The sequence below is a fragment of the Argiope bruennichi genome, chromosome 5 (genome assembly GCF_947563725.1).
Source record: "Argiope bruennichi chromosome 5, qqArgBrue1.1, whole genome shotgun sequence".
Lineage (NCBI taxonomy): Eukaryota > Metazoa > Arthropoda > Arachnida > Araneae > Araneidae > Argiope > Argiope bruennichi.
The window spans coordinates 121,959,694-121,974,737 of NC_079155.1; the positions used below are offsets into that span (position 1 = coordinate 121,959,694).

General features: G+C 30.9%; 1 protein-coding gene across 1 annotated transcript in view; it reads left to right on the top strand.

Annotated features, from left to right (window-relative positions):
* LOC129969650 (transcription factor Sox-14-like) overlaps window positions 1–14,690 on the top strand; it is a 96,933-nt gene extending 82,243 nt beyond the window's left edge. Inside the window, exon 2 of the mRNA XM_056084303.1 lies at window positions 14,050–14,690. The gene's annotated coding sequence lies outside the window, so the exon portion shown is untranslated. The remainder of the gene's footprint in view (window positions 1–14,049) is intronic.
* The last annotated feature ends 354 nt before the right edge of the window (window positions 14,691–15,044 follow it).

Sequence of the window (15,044 nt, forward strand, 5' to 3'; positions counted from 1 at the left end):
AAAATGGAAAATAAAAATGTTTTTTTAAATGCACTCTTATTAGCGCATCCAAAGGTAGAAAATTTTTTAGTCAAAAGATAGTAAAAAAAAAAAAAAAAAAAAAATTGGAGCGTTGTAAAAATACTCTAAGGAAATATAGGCACGATAAATATCATAAGAAAGGAAATTCTTAAAGTATTTATTGAAAGCTGAAGTATATAATAAATTTTGATTAAAATTTCAGATTGCTTAAAGTATAACTATCATTTTATTTTAGGACCCATTATTTTTAATTTCTAATTATTTTATCAAACAATATAAAAATACAAATAAAAAAAAAGCATTTGAACAATAGCAATAACAGTGAAATTTTACCGTAAAAATTTCAATTTAAACTGACGAAGCACAGCTCAAAGCATCTAATTCAAAAGCGGATGGAAAATTCTCAGGCTTCGCTGCAGAAAAGGACAGCGCTTAAAAAACTGTAGAAACTTTGAAAGACTTCGATTGTAGGTGTGAGATGTTTCAAATGTCACGTCGAGAGATAGTCGGTCTCCCTTTTCCAAAATAATCTCCAATCCCCCTTTCTCTTGCCACCCTGCTGCCCAACGGAAAAAGAAGGTAATAGTCTCTGTGCTCCTTTTGTCGTCTGGCTTACGGCAACGACAGTATCCTACTATGTCCTTCTTTTACTGGAAGGACATTAGGGGAACATTGAGGACACAATATAAGGATTATTCCAGATAAATCACACGAACAAATGTTCCAACATCACATTCTATGCCTTCCCCAGCCCCTCTGCGCCTTTCAGAAGAAAAAAAAAAGAGACTCTCCACCCTCCCACCTTTCTTCCTTGGTAGATGCTGCTACTTTTTCTCCCCTCCCGACAGAACTTGGCAGCAAACTGTCCGGGTTGCTGTTCTTGTGAGTGTCATTTCTGGATCTTCTTGGCGAAGAGAGAGAATTCCGGGAATCGCCAAAGTGTTAATTATTTTTTAAAAGCATCTCAAAAAGGTGATAAGAAAGCGTTTGTGTACCATTCTCAGTTTTTTTATGTAGCCCTAATTCCTAACTTCTTAACCACTAATTAAAATTATACTAAATACTTCAATTAAGTATATTGCTGCTGGCATGACCCCCAAAGATCGCTAATATACTGGCATGATCCCCAAAGTTGGCTAATATGCTAATATGACCTCCAAAGGTAGATAATATACTGGTATGATCCTCAAAGATGACTAATATATTGGCATGACCACCAAAGGTAGCTGATATACTGATATGACCCTCAAAGGAAGATAATATACTCGCTCTAAGATGGCTAATATAGTGGCATGACCACCAAAAGTTTAAGATGGAGTTCTGAGAAAATTCAAATCGTCACTGTCATTTATTATTAAAATACCCATTTACTTAATTATACTTCGTTCGTTCTGTGAATTAACTTTAAATGGTAATATAATTTAAGAGGAATAAAGGAAAAATTCAGCATTTATTAAAAGTATCTATGTACCTTTATAATCGTAACGCCTTATTTTTGCCAATCCAGCTACCTTACTTATTCGCCAAAGGAGTTCGATACAATTGCTATACAGAAAAAGTTTATAAGTAAAATAAGAAAATATAGCAGCACTCTGCTAAATCATTAAGTACCTTCAATAGCAATAAATCATTAAGAACCTTCAATAGCAATAAATACTTCTTTTTAAACGAATTCTTATCACCAATGATCATCGTTCTGCTTATAGCTTTACAATGGAATTTATATGTAAAATAAGGAATTGTATCAACATTCTGGTAAATCCTTATGTTGATTTTAACACCAATTAACAGTCTTTTTAAAAGGATTGATTCTTATGTCCAATGATCGCCATTCTGCTTATGATTTCAGAATGGAATTAATTCTTGCTCACTGAAAGCTCATTAAGTAGGCGATCCCGTTGAATTTTGGAATATAGCGCAGAATTTGACGGAGAAAAAAATATGTGGCTTTATAGCGCAAGAGCAAATGGGTGTTAGATGATAAGCCCAATTATATTTGTCATGAGACTATGATGTCACTTAATTGATTTCATTGATTTCTCTTTGGAAATAGGGGATTACCGAGTTCAATTAGTAATAAACTTTTCAGCTTTAAAAAATTTTCCGTAAATTCTAATTTTAAAAAATCCTATGTAAGTTCTACTTATTTAAAATTACTTTACTTCGGTATTGGTAAGTTGTAAATTAAAGAAGGCAAGGCCGAACTTTAAAAAAAAAGTTTTAAGTTTTTTTTAATTAATTTTTTTTAAAGAGGAGAAGAAGCGTGAGTAGAACTCCAATTTTGATAATAATCTCCTTTATGATGTCCGTTTTTATGGTTCCATTTGGCTCTTTACCAATTAAGATTCATGAAGGCTAATTATTATTTTTATTTTTTTAGGATGTGGATATTATAGAAGTGAAAAACGTTCATGAAATGTGTAAGAAATTAAATATATATATATATATATATATAATATAAGTATACATATTTTATTTATGACGGACAAAGGCATGATTGTAATTATTTATTATGAATTTTAAAGATTACTTATTATTTTTAGAGAGAATATCTCTAGAGGAAGGGCAATAAATATATATTTGGGATTTAATAAACAAAAAAAAATGTAAAACGTATTTTACAATATATGCGGTGGAAGATAAGTTAATAGTACATTTTAGCATTTAATAAATTTTTTATGTCTTGTGAATGATGAAATTAAATAACTAATTACACGGGAAATCAACATAATCGACATTAAAAGCATTGACAGTAATTAAATTAACTCAAAATTACTGGAAAAAAACCATCAATGGAAGGATTTAATTTGCCATATTTGTGTGTCAGTTTAAAATGATTTATCCTCTGTCTATAAATTTAACAGCAATGTCGGAGTTCCGCCGCGAAACATTGAAGCACTTCCACAACATAATTTGAAATAATACTTAGAATTCGTTGCTCGGCGAATAAATTAAAATTAGTTGCAAAAAATTAAACTAAGGCTTAAAATTTTAACGTCTGGTTTTGTGCAATTTTTTTATCAAATTTGCTGTTAAAATAATATAAAATAAATGCTATTTATTTAGCTATTTATTCATTAATTTAATTTAATTACGTTACTTGTACCTTACTATTTATTGTAAGACTGATTTCATTAATTTTTTGAATATTTTGAAAAGTTGGACAATTTTCATAAATGTCACGTGTGTAGAAAATCGTAGCTGTGTAGATACGGAACAGAAAATAATTTTGATTTAACTTTAATCCTCCAGATTGGCAACGATGAGGTTGATTTTTGTTCTTTTTACCGACGGGAATTCAATATAGATATTATCAATTGCAGCTCAAGGTCAATTCGGGAGCAGCCACAACCCCCGATAGACATGTCTATCGAGGGTTGTGGAGCAGCAGGATCCTACGCTGGTCTTTGTAATAAGAAGTTGCGAATGTGAGATACTTTTTCGAAGAATTCAGTAAAATTAAGAATTTCAATTATGGCATTCCTATTCTAGAACAACTCTTGTTACACATGAAGTGGATGAAAAAGTAAAAGATTCTTTAAAATTTTTCATTTATCAATCGTGAAGATGATTTTTTTAACCACTCTAAAGCTAAATTATCAATCACTTTAAATTAAAAATCACTTTGAGCGTATTAAGACACTATAAGATGGAATTCCAAATGTTTATGCTAAGCGCTGATTAATGAATTAACAACAATACTCGTAGCTAGGTGATATTCTCCAATGCTGGTGTTATATGCTAATTAACAGCTTGATCACTATTTATATTGAATGTTGTATGAACGATTCCGAAATTATTCTGAATTCTGCTAAAAACAAGAGTAAACAAGATATAAATAAAACAATATATAAATAAAATAATATATAAATAATGACGATATAAATATCAATAATGACAATTTATGTTTCCTTAACTACAGATTTAGTATCGATAAAAGAATTGATTCTTAATAAGTTATTTTTCATTCGAAATTAGGTTGAGAAATTAATAATTAATATCTCTTTCCATTTTTTTTTTCACCTGTTGGAAGAATATTTCGAGAAAATAATTTGTAAACATTAAAAATTAACATTTGAAATAAATCATAATTTTACTCATTTTTATTTTTTTTGATAGTATTCAATTCCACAAATAGCTCCCTTTATGAGTTCGAAAATTTTTTCCTGAAAACGCTTAGAACTTCATACAGAAAATTCTTATGAGAATATAAATATATTATAGACAATAAAAATGGTAGTCCATAATCTATTTAAAGACTATGAGATGAATATCAGAATTTGATATAATGATATTATTTTTATTTTATTTTAATTTTCACCAGCAGTATATTCATTTTAATCGTAGTCCAAAAAGTAATTCCTAATCCGTAAGAGGTTGAGAAAAGGCTTTAAATGATTAATGAATTCTATTTTATTTTGGCACTGATGAAAAAATTCCCGGAATGAATTTATTATATAGAAATTTGTCTTATTATATATGCTTAATAAAATCTTTATAATAATCTACCATTTTAAGCATGGAAAAAAAAATTCTGTAATCAAAACTGATCAACTTAAGAAGTTTCGAGTTTTATCATTGTAAATCAATCAGTGATTGACCGTCTGTCGTTCTGTACTTTCAGAATGACGTAAACGTGATAACTCAAGAAACGCAATGACAAATTCACCATATTTGGTAAGCGATTTTGTGATTATAAAAGTAGCTCAGTATGCAATTTTGCTTTCAATTTAAAAATTTCAATTTTTTTTTTAATTTTTTGGTTTTAATTCAAAAATTTCAATTTTTTTTAATTTTTTGGTTTCAATTCAAAAAATTTAATTTTTTGGTTTCAATTCAAAAATTTCAATTTTTTTCAATTTTTTGGTTTCAATTCAAAAATTTCAATTTTTTTCAATTTCAGTCGCATTTCAGTTCGGGAAAATGCGACTAAAACACAGATGTAATTTTCGTATATTATTTACTGCATGCTAGGAATTAATTGCGAAAAAAAAACTATCAAGGATCATATGATTGTTTTAGTAAAAATGCTAAATCACGCGAGATTTCTGATTTGATTGATCATGATGATTTGAGCTAGAAAGTTGAAAATCGCTGTGTGGTCTTTATATTAAATCAGGTAATTTTTATAAAATTTTGAAAGAAATTCATACAATAGGAATCTGTTTGCCCGGCCTTCCGAATGCAGATTAACGGTATAACTAAAAAACTAAAAGAGATAGATAAAATTTGGTACAGAGATTTAACATCTCATATGTAGATAACCATCATATGATCAGGAGATCTATCGACTATCGATCTGTTATTTCTCGTACATTTAAACAAGATGATTCAAAAACACAATGAAAAAATTCGATATGTGATCTTATGACTAAAATGATAATTCTATAGCAAATTCTAGTTTCAATCGGTTGGAAAAAAAGACATATGAAATACATATTCTATTTTCTGGTACTTGTGTATCAATCACATCCCAGCGATTCATCGCCAACGATCGCTCGTTAATATGTTCTTTTGTAATTATTGTTTGTTAATTACAAGCGAATAATAGTATACAAGCAGCGGTTATTTTTTCTGTTCTACGAAGCACACACCTGCGGAAACTATGAAAATAAAAATCTGAGAAGCTGGAGCATTACTGACCTTTCCTCAGTTTTATGCGGCGTGGTAGGATGATAACATTGTATGAAAAAGTTTTGAGGTGGCCATGGCGTTGGTTGATTCATCGTGTTCACAAAAAAGCAAATATATATAATTACGAAAATTGCTTTTTCAAGATGAAGGACATCTAAAAATGAGTATTATAAAAACTCTTAAGATTAATTGTTTTTTGTTTTACGCTTCAAATACATTCTCTATGGCCTTGAATGTAGGAGATGTAGACAACAACGTTACGATCTACTGTCTCACCATCGTAATTTTAATTAATTTTAAAACAATATTTCAATTCTTTTTCTTTTCCTTCCGAGGGAATTCTCACATAATGGTACAATTCTCTTTCTTATCACTGCAGTAAAAAGGAGATAACTGAATAATATGGTACAAAGTATATTACATAGTAAGAGTAACCCAGAAATTCAATTAATTTCAATTGAATATTTTTTATACTTGAAATTAATTCTTATGCCAAAAACTAAAGCAGAAAGACTGCCAAAAACTAAAGCAGTCATTTTTATTAAAACTCTAGCTAAAATATTCTAAATGCAAGTTCACGTGTTTAAAAACTATTAAATTTCCAGGTAGTTATTGACTTAAACTTCTCCTTTAGAGGATTTTTCATAATTATTACATTAAAGCAAGACTCTTAACAAAACTAATATCTCATTATGGGAGCTGGATAGCATTTCTATATCCACTTAGTCTCTCACTGAAATTTGTGGAAAACTACCTCAAGTCCGAGGATGGAAAGTTACTGTATAAATAAGCTATTCTTAACTTTTTATTAGATTGTAAGTGGTATAGGTATGTTGTCTGCTTCTTTTTTTTTTTATTTATAATTACTGAAAGTACGTAAATCTTGAGAGTAATAAAGTCTATTTTGCAGGGTTCTAAAAAACTGGAAGATGTTTTTGTTGCTCAACAGGGTAGACCATTTGATAGAGTTAGCAGGATTATACTTATCAAAACTGGCAGAAATACTGATTGGAGATTGGGAATGTCCACCTCAGATCAATTCTATTTCCCCCAATTATTTCTGAAATTTTAATTAGAATTTTCCTTAATTAAAAGCTGAAGTAAAAAATCGATTATCTTTTCCATGATATCAGTTAACTGTCTTCAAATTATCTTTTTAATTTTAAAAAATTAAAAAAAAAACATTTTTATGCATAATTTATTGCAATACTTATTTTTGATGGAACAAGATTCAAACCTTTTTTTAAAAAATATTTTTTTTATTGTATTAAAGTATTTAATTACGTGCTTCTCTTAAGATATATAGATCTAAGAAATAAAGATTCAACTTTTATTTTTAAATAATTTTGGTAAAACCGCAATGAGTTTTATCTACTTTTTAATTGATTTTTACGGATCCTGTAAATAAAGCCTTCAGAGATTATATCGTAAATTGAATAGTTATTGACTATTATTTCTTAACAGTTTTTTTTTTTTATTACTTTGTTCTAATCCTGCTGTGAGATGTAAAAAAAAAAGCGCCATTTCAATTTTAGAACTAACTCGTATTTTCCCTAGGGAGTAAAAGAAAATGAAGCTAGGGCTGGCCACGAGTAATATCTGAGATGTTGTTTATTATCTCAGGAAAAGATTCAGAACTACAAATTTCCAATATTGGTAGCACTTTTTTTTAAGTAACATTTGCTCCACGATCGAAAGCCATTATAAGCTATGATCAGATGGCGTGGACATGATGACATGATTTAACACTCCCTCCTCAAAAATCCAAACCAAACCAACGTGAGGATTTTGACTTTCTACTGATTTGGCGAATACCAAGTCCATTTACACCATGGATTTTCCTTGAAATCTAGTCTTGAACCCGAAACCTTTCGATCTTGAAGACAAGGCCAGACTGCGTTGCGAGGACATTACAACCTTTTTAATTTCTAAGCAACTGGCATTGATGAAATGAACGATTTTAAGCAATTTACAAATGAAGGAAAGTAATAATGCCGTTTACCAGAGTTAGAGAATCAATTGACATTAATATTTTTTAATGAAATTTTTAAAAAAATTTTTATCAACTGTACTTATAAATATCTTTGCTTTTTCAGAGATGATAATTTATTGAGGTTAAAATATTAAACTGTTGCTGAAACTGGAACATCACAATGATCGTAGCACCAGAGGTAAATAATTATCATGATCTATTTATAAAATATCACTTTCGATGTAATAATTGATCTGCAGTGGTCAGTTAATAGTACTGCACGATGGCGACTCCTCAAATTTTAATATTGCCAGTTCATCCAAAACGTTACGTTGATAACCATTTAGAACCGATTGATCAATACGTTAATCATAATATTCGGAAAACTGCTTAATAAAGCACAAGTGAGAAATTCATAAAATTATAACCGTTTTCAGATGTGAAGATTTACTGAGGTTTAAATGTATTAAGCGTTACAATGATTCGTCACTCTGATATAATGATCTATAGTTATAAATTGTCATATTTGATATAAAACTACAGATTGTTTTTATCCTTGGTGATCAACAGGATCCAATGGAGGCTAAATCGCCAGATCCGGCAACCTGAGCCGCATGTTTCACTCGCATCCCGAGATAGAGAAACAGAGAGAAGACGAAAAGAAAAGGAAACGGGAGTGGGGGAGAGGAGAAAACTGGAGAGTGAGCCGGAATGGGGAGGAAAAAAAACTAACAGGAGCGGCCGGACAAAAAAACAAAAGCAAAACGTTTCTATGACGATAGGAACAAGGTGGCTTGACCACAGAGCTATCTTTTATGGAGACCATCGGAAAAACCAACAATGGAGTTTGTCGCCCGCTCCAACAATGGGCACAGTCCACACTTTTGGCACGCAGAAACAGGAAATAGAAAACCTGGCCTACTCCCCCACCCACCCTAAACGGCCCGCGAACGGTTTTCGTGTCAGCGTTTGTTATGGGGCCCCCGGGCTATAGGGAGAATGGAGAGCTCGAAAGGAAGGCGGGGGTGTCGTATATAGGATCCTGACAATAAAAATACCCCCTGCACCTCATAAAGAGAGAGCGAAGACGGGTGACCACACTTGGCTACCGATCACTGTGCGATTTCGGACATTCGGGAGTTGGAGTATATCTTATCTTCTCATGACTGCTTTGCATAGACATGGCTTTCAATGCCCAAAAATTAATGAAATAATAGAGCTTCCAAGAATACAGATAAGGTTTGTGTTCTGATGTAGTGCTGTATCCTCTCTATATACATTTCTCCTCGAGATAAAAGTATTTTCTTTCAATATTTTAGCATTTCGAAGCACAAACAAACGGGCTTTAAAATAATTTGAATCCGTTGCATATGCAATGAATTTCAAAAGTCCCTTTGATTTTTTTGAAATTGAAAGATCGTTTTCTGCATTCTAATGTATTTATATAAGATAAATTATGAAACTGCAGCAGTTTCACACGAGAAAAAGGACACTGCAAAACATTTACTGAAGGATTTTTTAACCCTAATAATCATAGAAATTACTCGAAATCAAAGCAATTTTTTGGAAACAAAAACTATCTTTAAAAAGTCGGCTAATAGCTCTCTATAACTACTGACTGCCCCTTTCAGTTGGTTGGTTGGTCCAAAAAATTATTTATAGAATGCTTTAAATTTTTACCAATGATGTAAAATGTAAATGTAACTCCATAGCATGGAATACAGTAAAAATGCAAGCACACAATCCTGGATGATAAAATTATTTTTCTGTTCTAAAGACAATGTCTTTATGGTTACATCTTGACACGAGGGTTTCTAAGACCATGAAATTCTGACATTTCTCCATTTCCGATACCTTAAAATTACATCACTGATACTTACATGTTTAAAAAAAATAATAGGAAGTCCACGAAAGGGACACCAGAAAAACGTTTACGAGCCATGATTGTTTTTTCAGGTTGGACACTCATTGTTAACGCTTCATCCATATTTTAAACAAGGAAATTTGTTTTCTACTACAAATCGTCGAAGGAAGAAAAAATCTTGGAAAAGAATGGAAAAAAAAATCTTTCAAGAGAAATTACTTCGTCATTATGGTTTAGAACGTTATCCAACCAAACAACCCTGCAATTCACCCATTTCAGTAACCACTTATTTTCCACCAGTTTCTAACAAAAGCAACTGTCATTTCACGGTCACTCAATAGTCATTGGTTTAAAATCCAATGTTGATTTGGCAGCATTGTTTTCACTCGTTGAAGGAAAAAGTGTGAGAACTTGATTCTGACAATGAAGTGAAAACGTATTTCGTTTTGGTTTGAAGAAAGTGACTGTAATGCAATGACGATGCTAAAATTTTTACTTTTGATAGATTATTTTCTAACATATTTTCTAAAAATATTACTTTTATACAGTTCCTGAAAGCTGTGATCTTAAATTTTTTTTTTCTTTTATCTGAGTTTATCGAATATAACTAAGTATATCCATAATGAAATTTAGCTTTTTTTAATACCTAAGCAATTTTTATAGGCAATTTTACCAAAGAGAAAAAAAAAAGTTCAAATTTTTTCATGATTGGGTAAAATGTGGTGTCAAGTGAAGTACAAGATGTTTTTAATTCTTGTAGCTTGATAAAGAGCTATGAACAGCAGTTTTTCATTTCACTTTATAGAATGTTTTAAATTTTTAATAGTGGCGTAACACGATATTATAGAATTTAAAGACTCATGCAATAAATAAATAAGTTTTGCGATAAATAAATAAGAATTTTAATCTTGAAATAAGGTATTAAGATAGCCCAATATATTCTTTTATATACTCGAATTTCTTCAGTTTTCAAAAATCAATTCATATATTTTCTGAACTGTTTTTTTTCCAGATAATATTATTTATAGTGTGTTAAAAATAAAGTAGTTATTAATTTTAACTGCACCTTCCATTGTTACAACCAACGCCATCACTATACAAATTCGGAGGTTTCATCTTTATAATCTTACAAGACTGATAAAAATGTTGTGAAAAATTCCTTTTTGTCTGATATTATTAAATCCAAATAATAATTGGTACGAGATTCGTGAACGGAAAGCAAAGCCTTAGCTTAGACAACAACCCTTAGTCAACTGCATGTATATAAATTAAGAATGACTCTTTAACAAACTCATCGTAAAAAGATTTGTTAAAAATTTATAAATAAGTTTCTATTTTACTTTTTATCCTACTATCAACAGATTTAGTCTTTAAATACGCTTTGGGATCTTATTAAAATTAGAAATTCCAGCCTTTACTACATATCGAATGCTACATTTGCCACGAAATTTTTATTTGGCGATGTATTGAAAGTGCTGGCGACAATTTTCATTCCTCACTTCCGCGGCAACCATCGAAGCGGAAGACAAGAGGGGTTGAGGGGAAGGCCTATCGTAACCACCGTACAACCGCAAAGACGTTGTGACCATTCAGGATAAATGTCCACAAGTCCACAGTAACAGAATTGCCGATTTTTAGTGAAGAACGAATTTAATAGTTATGTCCAGGCTTTCAAAAAGGGCTCTTGTCCATCTAAAGTGACCACATCATTCGCTCGACAACGTATAAAAAGAGCGGGAGAAGGGACAGTATTGCCCGTATCGCAGAATCAGAGCTGCAGTTGCAGTTAATTTAGACGATGGTTGGTACTTTAAGAGTTATTGAATAGGGACCCGACTATAAAAATTGGTGGCGTTTGTAGGCGGGCTGCTTCGGTGTTCTGGGAATCATAATGGTCCGCTGTAGATTCCGTTTTTATATACATTTTTTTCCCCATCACCCGTTTTTTCCTGCAGTCAGGAGATAACAAGGATTGTTATGGGTTGTATAAAAGAACAACTGTTTGTAGAATGATAGCTGCAGCTTCTGTATTTCTCTAATGTTAGCACATTGAAGTTAGAATGACTTTAACTAAAATCAGGAACATCTGAATGTGTTTTAATGTAGTTTCGTATCGTTTAAAGATATTTCGCATTATTCATAAAGGAAAATTATTGAAAATTATATGAATTTTCATTACCAACATTTAAAATAATGTCTAGAAGTTTATTATTGGTTCTTTTTCGCTATCTTTCTCAAACTGAACATTAAATAAATGATATTGTTCAATTGAAGTAAGTGGTATCATCATGTCAAAAATTAGAATATTTATTCTAATAAAACGTTTAAAATTATAACATATAATAAAACATTTAAAAATTTCTTGCGTTTTATCATTAATAAAAATAAATAAATCTGCGTAAATCATTAATAAATTAATTCTTTGACTACCGTGCCGCTCATATTCGGAAGACAGCAAAAGTTCTCATTCAGTGTGCAATGCGAGTTAAACATGCTTACGATTAATTTATATATCGTTATTTAATCCCGTTATCCACTATGTGAATCGCCTGTGATTCATATCTACTGTATATAGTAGATATTGTTAATATTTCTTTACTGTATTTAAAAGGTAGCAAAGAGGTAAGCACCTTATTAGATAGTGGCATCACAGGCATGAATCATGACATGTTAAAAAAAGAGTAATAATCAAAATTATTAGTCTATTTCTGTGAATAATTAAAAAAAAAAAGTGTTTCTTCTTTCATGTGATCATGAGCTCTTGACGAATGCTGGAAGAAATCATTTTCGAAATTATGTGCTCTAACGGTGAATGATTAACACACACACACACACACACAGAGAGAGAGAGAGAGAGCATCAGAATTATTTTTAGTATGCATTCATTCGCATTAGACAAGGAATGTGACTGGTACCTTTGTTGTTGTTGGACGCCAGTTTAATTACAGCATTTAAGACTTCTCAAAGAATCGAATCAAGAATTCAAATCGAAGATTCTTCTTTCAAGACGAGTATAAACAACCTGTTGCAGATTGAACATTTTCCGTTATATATTCCAAATTCTATTAAAGATTCTATTACATGTTCTAAATTATGAATGGCTTTTAATTTTGTTCCGTTTATCGAAAATCAGTATAATCATACGTCTTTAATATAACTTGAGAAATATTAAGTATTGTACTTAGTTATTGGCATCTACATAAAACGTGTACTAAGCACCCGTTTCGAGGCTTTGTATAATCTTTTATTTAAACAGAATTAAATTAAATGAAAGCATTCATTTTAAATACAATTAAACATGTCAAAAACAATCAATCTTTTTCGATTTTGAAAATCCAATTCTATAATTCAAACTGGAAATGGATGCAGATTTTAATTAATATTAAATAAACATTCGATCTAATTCATTTTTTCAAAGGGACAGTTTTTTTTCAAGATATTTAAAAATCATTTAAGGATAGACATCATAGAAAATAAATGTTTGAAAAAACACTGAACTAAAATTAATTTATTCTTTTCAAATTAGTTGACAAATTGTTAAAATGCAGTTTAATTTCTAGAATAATTTTATTTGCAAAATAAATAAAATTTTATTAGAAGATAAAATATTTTTTAAATTTTATTTTCCCAAATTTATTCACATGTATCTGAAATTGGAATGAAAATTTCATCGAAAAATTACCTAATTATACGTTATATTATACTCAATCTTCGTTGGAAAGTAACTTTTATATTTTTCAATTTGTCTTTGTTTAGTATTCGTTTTCGATATTTTTAATGCAAAAATAATTTGACCTTTATGTTTTACCAATTTTGGAAAATACTTCTCTTTAAATTCAAATTATCTAAAGAGCCACTTTAAAACTAATTACAGGTAATTTTACAGTATAAGATTTTTCACTGAACTAATTCCTTTTTTGGGGGCAAGCATGTAAGACGTTTGATATCTAACTATTTTAGAATTTTACAATTAATATATAAAATTATAAAAAAGTGATATAAGCGAGAAATATTGTTTTATTTTTAAAAAATCTTTAAAAATGCTTCAAATTCATGTTACAAATAATCTTAATTATTTTTTTTGAATTTGCGATTTGTTGGAATTGTTATTTTAATAGACTTGTCTCTCGAATTTGGGTAACTTACGGAATATAATATTTCTTCCTTATTATAACAATATAACAGTAAAGGAATATTTTTTTTAAAATCATTGACCACGTTGCCCCCCCCCTCTACCTTAAGTTCTTTATATATCTCACAATTTAAATTGCTCGATTAATAATAGATTGTAACAACCGTCAGTTAACAAGGAAATATCTTTCTTTTTAATATATTAAAATAATGCAGCAATGTTAGTTTGCAATCATCTTAAATTGAAATGTGATAGGTAAAATTGCATAAGGGTTCAGAATGAATTTCAACAGAATGCAATTTTATCAGCCTCGATTATTTCTAAGAATTGGTTGTTGCAATGATTTAATTAATGAGCTGCTACTATGTGACATATTCTGGTTAATTTGGTGACGTTTGTGTAAGAAATTCCTTTTTATTATTTTAGGTCAGTGTTTCAAAGTTACCTAATCAGACCGCTTCCAACCATCCCTGTCCATCATTATTTCGAAGTGCCGCATTCCAACCACTCTCCTTCCAGCCCCACCTGTTGCAATCAAAGACTTTCCTGAACATCCTGGAGTCTCCTTCTGGGGTGACTTATTGAAACATCAAAAGTGCTGCCAACAAGAGGCCGACTGAACTGAATCGATTTGACTCTCTCGAAACCGGTGGCCTGTGTCCATCCGCTTTTTTTTCACCCTCTCTTTTATTTCAATTCGCGTTTTGGCAGCCACACATTTAATGTAATAGTACTACAGGATGAATAAAACGCGCTATGTGTGAATAAACAATGGAAACAAAGGAGGAAACCGATTTCTTTGGTTGTGCTTTCTTGTTTGCACAGAGTTTTACGCCATTGTTGGCCTATGTCATTTCTGCAACACTCGTCCCAAGGTATGGACGATTTCATTGATGGCTTGCTTTAAGGGCGATTATTTTATTTTTTTTCTCGAAGGCGGATGGTGTATCATCGGGGGGTGGTGCAATTACAGTTGTTTTCACTCTCCTTTCAACAATTCATTCATGGAAGAGAGTGAAAGATTGCTCCGGAGATAGGCCGGGAACAAAAGAAAGACTGGTTTCTGATGGTTGGCGCGCGTAATTCTTGTAACGAGGATGTTTTAATACCATTTTTCCATTCACTGCTCTTTCTTGGATTCGAGAAAGTGAAACTTATTAACGGAGCACTTCATCTCCGAGGGGGGGGGGGACAACGCATTTCCTGGCTTGCCTTTACAGATGACGCACTATATCAGTCAATGGTTTGTGGAGATCTGCAGAGAGAATTCACTGTACATTTACGAGAATAATGCTAAACAAAATTCCACCTGTTTTCCTTAGAGACTTTTTCCTCCATGTTTACAAATACTGTGTTTATTTTTTATTTTCTAAAGACCATAAATATGCACTAAAATCATAAATGTTATACTTAATTTATGG